At 39.5% G+C, this 11940-nt stretch overlaps 1 pseudogene; it reads left to right on the forward strand.

The window, feature by feature from the left end:
- The first annotated feature begins 1631 nt into the window (after positions 1–1631).
- LOC137281058 (monocarboxylate transporter 12-like) lies at positions 1632–11940 on the forward strand (annotated as a pseudogene).

Raw genomic sequence — 11940 nt, forward strand, 5'->3', positions numbered from 1 at the left:
GGATGATGCTCCTTCATTTTCCACAGTAAAGAAGTGGGCTGCAGAATTTAAGCGTTTCAGACAAAGCCTTGATGATGACCCACGCTCAGGAAGGCCTTCAACAGCAACCACTCCAGAAAACATCACGCGAGTGCTCGATATGTTGATGGATGATCGACGATTGACTACTCGACATATTGCTAATGTAGTGGGCAGCTCTCATGAGAGGGTTGAGCATATTATCACCAACGAATTAGGAATGACGAAAGTTTCTGCAAGATGGGTGCCAAAGCTCTTGACAGCACAACAGAAACGTGTCAGGTTCCAGACGTCCCTTGACAATTTGCGTCGTTTTGAAGCAGATCCCGATGATTTTGTGGCACGATTTGTAAACATGGATGAGACCTGGATACATCACTTTCAACCAGAAACAAAACTACAGTCAAAACAGTGGAAGCATCCTGATTCACCAGCTCCGAAGAAATCCAAGTCTGTTCCTTCAGCTGGTGATGGCATCAGTCTTTTGGGATTCCAGGGGTATTCTGCTCATTGATTATCTTGAAAAAGGTCAAACTATCAACGGCAGATACTATACTGATCTACTGAACCAGTTGCGAGAAGCAATCAAAGCCAAACGACGAGGGATGATCGCTAAAGGTGTCCTCTTCCACCAAGACCATGCGCCTGTTCACAAATCGGTGGTGGCCATGTCAACAATCCGCGATTGTGGCTTTGAACTCATTGACCATCCTCCTTATTCACCTGATTTGACTCCTTCTGACTTCCACCTGTTCCCCCAAAATGAAAAAGGAACTCGCCGGTCGCCATTTTGCAAGTAATGATGACGTCATTTCCGCTGTGACTGACTGTTTTTAGGGTAGCTGAAGAAGATTTCTTCCTGACCGGGATTCGGGCCTTGCAGCATCGCTGGCTAAAGTGTGTGAACTTGGAAGGGGACTATGTAGAAAAATAAATTACAAACGTGGACTTTGTAACCTTTTTTTCACAGTGAGGCTTAGAACTTTTCAGCCAACCCTCGTAGATGGATGTTAGACCGAATTTCATTTGAAGCCGAAAATTCTGGTGGTTCCGTTTTAGACCTGTAATCCTGTAATAAATTTGGTGTTTGCCCTGACCGTCACCTTGCGAACCATGTACAAGGTAGGTCAATTTTCACTTGCGTTTTCCTGCACATTTTGTATAGATAGTGATGTATTGTTACTGAACTTTCTGATTTATACGTTAGATATTGCTTGTTTAATGGTTTGGGGCTGTGTATTGTAATTGAGTTTGAATGTTTTCATAACTGAAGGTAATATAATAGCGAGATTCCCTAATAATTGTGGGGGAAAAAAGTAATTGTGTTTTTCGAGGTTAAATAAGTGTTTTATCAGCATTTCCATCACGTCTGTTGTGTTGATATTAGTCATGATGGTGGTCAAGCTGAAGCTGCACGGCAGTGTTGTGTTTGCGCACTGAAGCGCCGTGAAAGACGCATTTTCAGTCCAAAATTGATAGTGGCTATTTTTATTGAGTGACCAATCAAATGCGAGCATTTCACGTAGTCATGGTAGAATCATTCATCTTTTCAGGGTAGGAAGGAACATAGAGGGTATTTTATGCAGAAATACCTCTTACATTTGAAACAAGACATGAACATTCCAAGTATTGACCATGGATATGCCTGGGTGGTTCTTGGTGCTTGTTTCACAATTGAGGTGCTCTATGGCGCATTCACTACAAAAATGACTTGGTTTCCAGAAACCTGGAAACCATCCGTAATGTGGGTAATTGCGGAATCCAGTTAGTTTCCATTCCCTGAAACTAATTAACTGAGTTTCCAACTAGATTCCATTTTGGAAATGTGATTTTGGTATTTCTGTAAATGGAAACCAAAATGAAACTAAGTTCAGGGGTTTCTTGTTGGTTTCCATACCTGGAATTTGCAACTCTCAGATCTCACTAAATGGAAACCAACATAAAAGTAGAAAATGTGGTTTCATGTTGGTTTCCATTGCGCTGTTTTGAACTAAGTAACATAAAATGTGTAATTGTTTACCATCCTGACATCCAGTTGGTATCCATTCAGTAAAACTGGGTGACATAGTTTCCAAATAGAAATCCATAATGGATGCTCTAAGCTCCGGTGATGGAATACTGACACGAAGCTATGGTCATGTGTTGGTTTCCATTCCTGACTGAAACTTAGCTTTCACGAGGTGTTATAATTCAATCTGAATGTGCCCGGGGAAGGAATAGTAGATTCGTATCAATGCTTAGATGAACAAGACAACAAAAGTTGAAATTGTTGACGCATCATTCTGTGGATATCACAATATTAAATGTGGCTTCAAACTGATGATACAAGAACAAACTATACACTTTTTTCCTTCACATTCTTGTTTATTCGTAATGTAATGAAGCATCATGTTCCAGCTACCATGCACACCGTACTAAACATGCAAATGGTGAAAGGACGAATGGCTATAAATGGCCTTTGCCCAGCTATGTGCGCGAGGCACACTTAGTTCCGTTTCTCTAGATTGGGATGAATGGGGCAAGTCCAGGTTTCGGTTGTCTGCTTTGTCAAATTGAGGATCAGACGCTTTCTTTATCTGAAAAGAAATAATAAAACAGTGATATCTATATACAAGAATAAAAGGTGAGTTGACTCTGCATAGAAACATTGCTCAAACTTTTATTATATTTAAACTTATTGGATCATTGAGTTGTGTTCGGGCTTGTATTCCTTTCAGTAAATATATTGTATAAAAATAAATAAAATTAAACCACTTTAGCAATAGCAATAGTTCAGATATATTTTAATAATTAAAAGGTAAATGATGCAATATATAAAAAAAACACGCTATAGACTGCCAACTCCTGGGAATGTGAAAGGGTATAAGCATTTAGGAAGATTAGTATAAGTCATTAAAACAATTGTCAGTTCGGTACTTACATGATGATATTTATGCAGAATATACGTGAATTATACAATATAAACTGAGGCAGTGCGTAAAGTTTCGCGTTAAAAGCATTTATAGCTGGCATACTTTGACACTGAGTTCAAATACTTGACAACTAATCAGTGTCAGGTCATTAGTGTGACGGGGTTCGTGTGTCGGCTTCATTGGGGCAGTCCCCACTTAACAGGCTCCTATTATCAAAATTAGCTAGCTGTAAAAACAACAGAACTTACCTGAGTCAGGTGTTGACAGACAAATCCGGAAGTAATGAACCGGCAATCCATGGGCACGCGAACTCGTTACATCTTATAAAAGCAACAGTTTTATGTACTGAAGTGGTCGTTTTCGGTCTTTGTCTTAAAATCACATCCAAATTGGGTCAGAGAAGGATTTCGTGCCTGCCAATCGAAACAGGATTAGGTATTTCTTATTACCCACAATGCCCCTAAGCACAGTTGCCGCCATTTTGTCACTTGATCCCAAGTTGTTTTGAGACGACTATTTTGAAAGCAGTTCTCACCCGGTATGTCCAGTAACGACGACAAGGAAGTCAACACAGTGCAGTATTCCTACGTTTGCCCGTGTTACCTGATTCAAGAGACTGGCAATGAGATTTACAATAGAAGCTTTGGAGATTCGGATACGTGAAAAATTGAGAACAGCAGCAGTCGTCGATCGCAGCGGGAGAAAAGGAACATTCCACGATCTGGTCAGGTACAGTGTTATTTTCTTGAAATAAGCAATAGCACATGTTATTCGTAATGTTTAACGTAAATAAGTAACTACTACAATACATATGAAATTTTAGACTTAATGGACCTCGGTAAACAAATGCGTGTCGAATTCTTAGCAAGAGAGATGTACGGCTTCCTTCACTCAGCACTCGGTTAATTCAAGAACTCAATATTACTGTGATTTGGATCAGCTCACACACGATTAAAATGGTTCAATCTGTTAATGAATGAAAAATTATCTTTGCAAGAAAAAAATAAATCACAAATATCTCTAGTATATTATCATGATTATTGCTAATGTGCTTGTTATGACTCAAAATAACTTCAAACGTATTTATAGATACGAATACTTATTTAAGAAATCCTTTTCATATTGCTTGTGATATTTGCACGTTTGAAAACAATGTAGTCAGGGATAATGTGTCATTTTGCATTTATAGGTTAGGGATTCTCTGACCAGATTTGGTGCATTGTTTTCAAACTAATATTGAATATTTTTATATTATTGATTTATGAGATAATTTAGATTTGCCATCTGATGTAAGCAGTGTTATGCTTATCATATCAAGATTTAACGAACTCTGAATGAAGAAATGTGGATTGTGTTAGTCCCACAGAAAAGTTTACGAAGAGTTTTTGATATAAAGAATATATGGGTATACAATGATGGATTGCCAACCCAAAACAGTATATGAATTTGCTGACCTGGATTCTTTTCATCTAGCATATTCTACACTTATTTATTCTTTTTATTCGACACTTATCAAGAGTGCAATATGACAAGTTCCTGACTTTTTTTTAATCGATGCATTTCTACGTTTCCAGCATAAAGGAGGGCAGTGTTGGAAAAACTGAAGAAGGCAGCCAGGACCAACTCATTTTGACATACAAAAGGTATGTATAACCTGAACCGTCCAGTACATAATGTACATACACCATAACCAAATAATGTAAATCCTAGGAATCCTAGTAAAAATTCATGGCGCATGTCACTATTCTTGTAACCTCCCACTGGAAACATGTTTCACTTATAGTTATGCATCACGCACATGTCTCCTTTCAGAAGCTTTTTGATGGGTTTGGATGAACAAGATGTATCACTTAAGAAGGTGTGGGGAAAGCAGTCACGGCTTGTACGCAAAGAACGGCAAAAAGTTCAGAGTAAGTAAACGTATTCTAGTCATTTTACATCTTGCAGAGATTAAAAATTTTAAGGCACCCTTTAAAATATGAAGTTAATTTGGATTCTTTCTATGTACATTCTAGGAATTTCAAAATGAACACTGATAAAAGTGCAATTTATCCTTTGAAAAATACAGCTTAAAAAGTTTTAAATATATGCAGCACATTATGCTGCAGCGTATGCCTGTGACCCCATATTCATAGCTTGTCTGTCTGAATGACTCCACATTATTGGTTAAGTAAACATGTCTTTTCACAATAACGGATAAATCGTAGTTCTATACTCATAATGTGCATTGTAAGTAACATTCAGAAAATAAATTATGGCTTTCAAAGGCGAATTTCTTCATGTCTCTGCACTCTATCATATATCAATAAGCTGTTCTGCGATTGAAACTTTTGTCAAATGCTTTTGTCAAATGCTCAGTTTATACTTTTTGATCTCTTCGCTTATTGGACATGGGGTTCAGTGTATTTCACCTCAAGCAATGTTTGACTGTTTTCTTTTTTCTAGCCATGGATATGGTAGACGAATGCTTGTTTGTACTGATAGTTTGTTTTCTAAATTTCAGAAGCTGGAAAGCAGGAAGGCTGTGAAACGATTGACTGGCCGGAGGAGAAGAAGCACACATTTCTTCCTCTCTTGGGGAAAGAGCTAACATTTTTCAAACCAGGAAGCCAAGTGATATGGGCTGGTCTACAGTGTGTTTAAGAAAAATATTCTGTACTCACTGCTAATTATTCCTTTGCTTTTGTTTCATGTACTACCTTGAATATTCCGAATATTATTTGTTTACAAACATATTGTTGAATATAAATAAACTTTTCATGAATTTGTGTTTTATTCTGTTGTTTGTCATCCTGAAGCCTTTTACCATTATGCAATTGTATAAAATACCTGATTTGCTACATGTGAGACATGAAACAACATCTTTTCCGGAGGACCGGGTAAAGGGCCGACACGAGCAAGTTTCAGTTCATGGAAACTAGGTATTAAACTAGGTTGGAAACTACAACACGGAAACCGGGTTGAAACCTACAGTAAACTCATACATGGAAACTAGGTTGAAACCTGCAATAAATTCATACATGGAAACCAGGTTGAAACCTACAAGAAACTCATACATGGAAACCAGGTTGAAACCTACAAGAAACTCATACATGGAAACCAGGTTGAAACCTACTATAAACTCATACATGGAAACCAGGTTGAAACCTACAAAAAACTCATACATGGAAACCAGGTTGAAACCTGCAGTAAACTCGTACATGGAAACCAACTGGATCCCGCTTGGAGGAGTGGGTAATGAAACGAACAGGAAACCATCCTGAAATGGTGCAGTTTCAGTTGCATGGAAACCACAATGAAACTATAGGAAACTCCCTGGAAACCAACTGGAAATGTTGGTTTCCATGACGTTTCTTCTCGGTTTCAGTGTTCCGGAAACCAGCTTATTTTTGCTGTGATTGGTCTCCTCTGTTGGGGTTCTTACACCAGCCATTTTGGAGGAAATTGACAATGACTTAGTCAAAGTGTCCTGGATTGGATCAACACTGTTGGGGACATTTTCAATGTGTGGTGAGTGTATTTCTGATGTTCATGACGCAACACCGATATATAATTAGGCCCACATATGATTCATACATATACATGTTGGGTTCCTTACGTTTACAATAAGATCTATTAATAGAAGGTCTCTGATGACAGTGCTTTACCAGTCGTAACACATACGTGCTAAAGCTGGGTACAGTATATTTACGATAAGAAATACTGGTAGAAGGTCTCTTATGACAGTGCTTTAACAGCCTCAACACACTTGGAGATGGTGTGTCAAAGACGGGCTACCCGTAAGACCCTTGAAGCTCCGGGTTCCGACTGATCTTCACTAGCCCATACTTCTCTCAAGAAGCGACTAACAGGATCAGGTGGTCACCTTTGTCGGCACATGTCATCGCATACCAGCTGTGACGCCCATGGCTTTGATCGCTGGATTGTTTTGTCCAGATCCGATATTCACAGATCGTCGCCATCTAGCTAGAATATTGGTGAGTGCGGCGTTAAAAACCAACTCCAATTGGCATATGAGGTCAAGTGTTCACTCATACTCAAAGTCACTGGATTATCTGGCTCATGGAGAGCAATTTACGGCTGATACATACCATAGCTTCCCATTGCATTGGTCGATGTTCATGATGCCAATCTGTGTCTGGACCAGACTCGATTATTTACGGCCCGTCGTTATTCACCTGCAATACGACGGAGTCCAGCGTTAATATAAACAACAAACACCTTGTCTTGTCTTTAGGTCAATCCCGAACACATACTGAGTGATATTCCTTTTGTATCATCATGTATGTTAAAAATTATGTATGAACTGGGTCTTGGGGGACAATGTGACAAGCTAGCGTCTTTCACAGATGTATAAGCCGGAAAACATATTGTAACAAATAATCAAGGCGTTGTTATGCACGATACGTTCGCAGTCTTTGAAATAAATCGTGTCTTCAAGGACCACTGGCGGGTATTTTAGAAGGCAGACTGGGACACAGGTTGACTGGTGGCATCCTGATACTTGCAGGACCGACAACTGCATCCTTCTGTAGAACTGTCACTGGATTGGTCATCACCCTTGGAGTTATTACAGGTGAATATCGCTATTATGATAAGTGGTACAAAGCAGGTTCATTGGTATGAATATTCTACACATATTACCAAACATAATAGTCAGGATACACTGTGAGCGATAACATGTTTTGCTTTTGAGGATTAAATGACAGATCTAGTGAATAAACTTCTATATCATACAAGGTCACAACTTTTCGAGACAGTTCCTAGTCTCTTCTTCAGGTAACGTTGTGACCTTGTATGATAAAGAAGTTGAACCATAAAGCATATTTAGTTTGATTCCACCAACTTCTAAATGCCTTTGAAACAACTGGTAAATAAATGACTGATCTGGGGAATAATGACTGATCTTGTAAATAAATGTGATAGTGTCAATTTACACAGAAGTACATAATAGCAAACGACCCACGTACCTTCTTATTTAGGTTTAACCCAGTTTCCTTATTATTAGTCCACACTCGTCAACCGCACATACAGATCAAAGGACCCTCTTCAATGAATGATGTATATATTTAGAAGATAAAGATCATGTATTGGCCAATTTCCGGGTGTTATTGCGTATTTGAAGCACGGGAATACATTTGAAACCGACGTTTATCGACAATGTAAACAAAGGTAAACCAAAGGGTTTTACGGTCTCCACTCGTTTACATCGAGTACGGGTACAGCAGGGAAGTGGCATCTGGAGCTGCTTATTTGTGACGTCATTCTGATTTACGTCACAATATGATTTGTATGACGTCACCACTGTGGATGACACAACAAAACAATTGCTGGCGATGTTTCTACGTGTCAATACGCAGTAAATAGTCTTGTAGATTCGGGAAATCAAATACCAATTGATCATGTTTTTCAGATAATCAGAGTACAGAACACAGTGTCTTTTGGTTTACAATTTGGAGATAAACATCATGTGTTGGCCAATTTCCGGGTGTTATTGAGTATTTGAAGCACGGGAATGCATTTGGAACCGACGGCGTCAGCCGGAAATTGGCCAACACATGATGTTTATCGACATTGTAAACAAAAAAGTAAACCAAAGGGGTTTTAGTGTCTGCACTCGTTTACATCGAGTATGACTACAGCAGTAAAGTGTCATCAGCTGGCCGTTTCAGCTGGTTCCCATGGTAGCATCTGGAGTTGCTCATTTGTGACGTCATTCTCACTTTACGTCACAATATGATTTGAATGACGTCACCACTGTTGATGACACAACAAAACAATTGTTTACGTGTAAATACGCAGTGAATAGTCTTGCAGTTTCCGGGAATCTAATACCATTTGATCATGTTTTTCAACCAATCAGATTACAGAACACAGTGACTTGTGGTTTACAATTAGGTATATCATCAAACTATGTGTCATTGCACCATTCACTCTAAAATATTGCCAGTACTTTCTCGTGCTCCCTGATGTCCAAATGACATCTATTTTCAGGTGTAGGATGTGGTCTTGCAGCCAGCGTGAGTGGCGTGGCACCTGGTGACTACTTCGCTAAGAGGCTCCCAGTAGCTTATGGTATTTGTATGTCTGGAGGTGCATTGGGACTTCTTACAGTTGCCCCATTGACAGTTTTTCTCTTAGACCTATACAATCTTTCTGGAACTCTGCTTATTTTGGGCGCCGTTGGATTTCATGTGTGCCTCGCTGGAACTCTTATTAGACCACTTTCTACATTGGCAGACCAGAAACCAGTCTCAACTGACTTTGATAGACGCGACCTTGACTGAAAAGAAGATCTGTTTGGACCTCAGAGTGTGGAGAACAATGATGGATGGGCTCAAAAGAGGAGTTCCGACAGCCAGCACTATGACGTCAGACACGATTCTTTTCGAACTGCTGATACCTACAATGTTCCTGGTTGTCTCACAGAAGACAATTCAGTATCAACCATTACAACTGTTGCACCTCTACTAGAACCCCAAACACGTTTGTCAAACACAATATGTTGTGGTACTATAAAGGCCAATGTAGTTTTGTTTGGCAAAAGCGGATTCTTCTTCTACCTCACTAGCGTCTTTCTATGGTCCTTTGGGCAAGCAATCTGCATGGTACATTTGCCATATTATGCTGAACTGAAAGGTAGTACCCCGGCACAGTCTTCAAGGCTCTTCACCGGAATGGGTATTACCACCCTCTTGGCGGGAATACTGACAGGCTTTGCCTCCTCTGACCCAGCTATTGGAAGCATTATCCTCCATGTCGGACTACAAGGAATGTTAGGGATATCACTAATGGCACTTCCCCTGCTCTCCCACACGTACTGCCTTCAAATGATGTTCAGTGTATTATTTGGTGCTTATAGTCAGGGGGTATTTACGTTAGTCTGCCCTATATGTATCCAGCTGATAGGCCGATCCAAATTGGCCCTTGGCTATGGCGTATGGTCTTTTGTCTTAGGAGCTGGCTACATGATTGGACCACCCATTGGAAGTAGGTAAACCCTGAAAATATATTTTCTGCTATCCATTTGTTAGATGCCTCACACTATGAAATTTAATATGTATCCATTCTATGTTTCTTGCCTGGGGCTTATTGAGATTTTCTTTTTATATCAGAATATACACGTGTTTATGAGCTACAAGTTAGTCCCCATTATCTATTATTATTTCCTTTTATGTCAACGTGGACACGTGTTCATGAGCTACAAGTTAGTCCCCATTATCTATTATTATTTCCTTTTATGTCAACGTGGACACGTGTTTATGAGCTACAAGTTAGTCCCCATTATCTATTATTATTTCCTTTTATGTCAACGTGGACACGTGTTCATGAGCTACAAGTTAGTCCCCATTATCTATTATTATTTCTTTTTATGTCAACGTGGACACGTGTTTATGAGCCACTAGTTAGTCCCCATTATTCATTATTATTTCCTTTTATGTCAACGTGGACACGTGTTTATGAGCCACTAGTTAGTCCCCATTATTCATTATTATTTCCTTTTAACGTCAAAGTGTACAAGTGTGTTTGTGAGCTACGAGTTAGTTCCCATTATCTATTTTTGTCTCCTTTTGCATCAAAATGTACACGTGTTTTTGAGCTACACGGTAGTCTATATTCTCTATTACTGATGTGACGTTTATGGAATTGGTCCCATTTGTGTTTATTACAAATGATTCAGAAAATGGCCTTGATGTAATTATACCTCTTTCCGTAAGGCAACATGCAAACAATGAACTTCTTGTGCAGGTTCGGTGGCAGACGTCACTGCTATATGCATACCATGACCACCTGGTGTATATATTTATCGTTTCCAGTGGTCTATAAATATTATTATATCATTTTATACCAAACAGAATTTCTTTCAGTCCAGATAATCGACACTGGTCAGTCACTCTTTTCGGTGTATCATAATTTTTGTTTGTTTCAGGTCTCATTTATGAAACAACCGGAGTTTACGACTACACCTTTATCTTCGCCGGTAATTGAAATACTATATCTGAATATTTCCCAGTATCTGACATCCCACGCTCCCTGACAAATTACGTAGAACGTTTTATTGGCTTTGTTCTATTTCATTCACAAACTGGAGTCTAGTCACACCATACGGCCAGTTAGTGGCAATTATCAGCAAGAGGGCTTAGTTCGCTTGTTTGATGTTTAACACCACACTCAGTAATATTCAAGCTATCAGGACCAGACAATCCAGTGATGACCATCATGAACATCGATCTACGCAATTGGTATACGATAACGCGTGTCATGCAAGTCACTGAGCTTGACCACCCGATCGTTAGTCGAATCTTACGACAGATATAGGTTGTTAAACAGTAGTAGTAACCCTGATTTTCACGTGTGGGATGAGGGTTTATCTAACGGTCGCGTTATGTAACAGACGTTTTAACCAAGTGGCTACCTTCGATTCGTACAGTGACTGCTGGGTTTATGTACGAACCTAAACAGTATGGAATTAACTGTTGACTCTCTGTACTAGTCTAAACAGTCTGGAATTGCTTGTTTACTCTCTGTACTAGTCTGAACAGTGTGGAATTGACTGTTGACTCTCTGTACTAGTCTGAACAGTATGGAATTGATTGTTGACTCTCTGTACTAGTCTAAACAGCCTGGAATTGATTGTTGACTCTCTGTACTAGTCTAAACTGTCTGGAATTGACTGCTGACTCTCTGTACTAGTCTAAACAGTCTGGAATTGATTGTTGACTCTCTGTACTAGTCTAACCAGCCTGGAGTTGACTGCTGACTGTCTGTACCAGTCTGAACAGTCTCGAATTGACTGTTGACTCTATGCGCTAGTCTAAACTGCTGTCAGACGACCCTTGTCCCGCGTCGCAGCTCGGACACATTACCCGTTGTGTTGGCTATTCGGTGCATGGTGTCACATTTATTTCTTCTTTCAGGATGCTGCAACCTCGTCAGTGCCTTCTTTGCCATGTGTATCCCTGTGTGCAAGAAGACGACACAGATACATGGCCATCATATCATGTACTAA

This window comes from Haliotis asinina, chromosome 4 (assembly GCF_037392515.1).
Source record: "Haliotis asinina isolate JCU_RB_2024 chromosome 4, JCU_Hal_asi_v2, whole genome shotgun sequence".
In the NCBI taxonomy this organism is placed as follows: Eukaryota; Metazoa; Mollusca; class Gastropoda; order Lepetellida; family Haliotidae; genus Haliotis; species Haliotis asinina.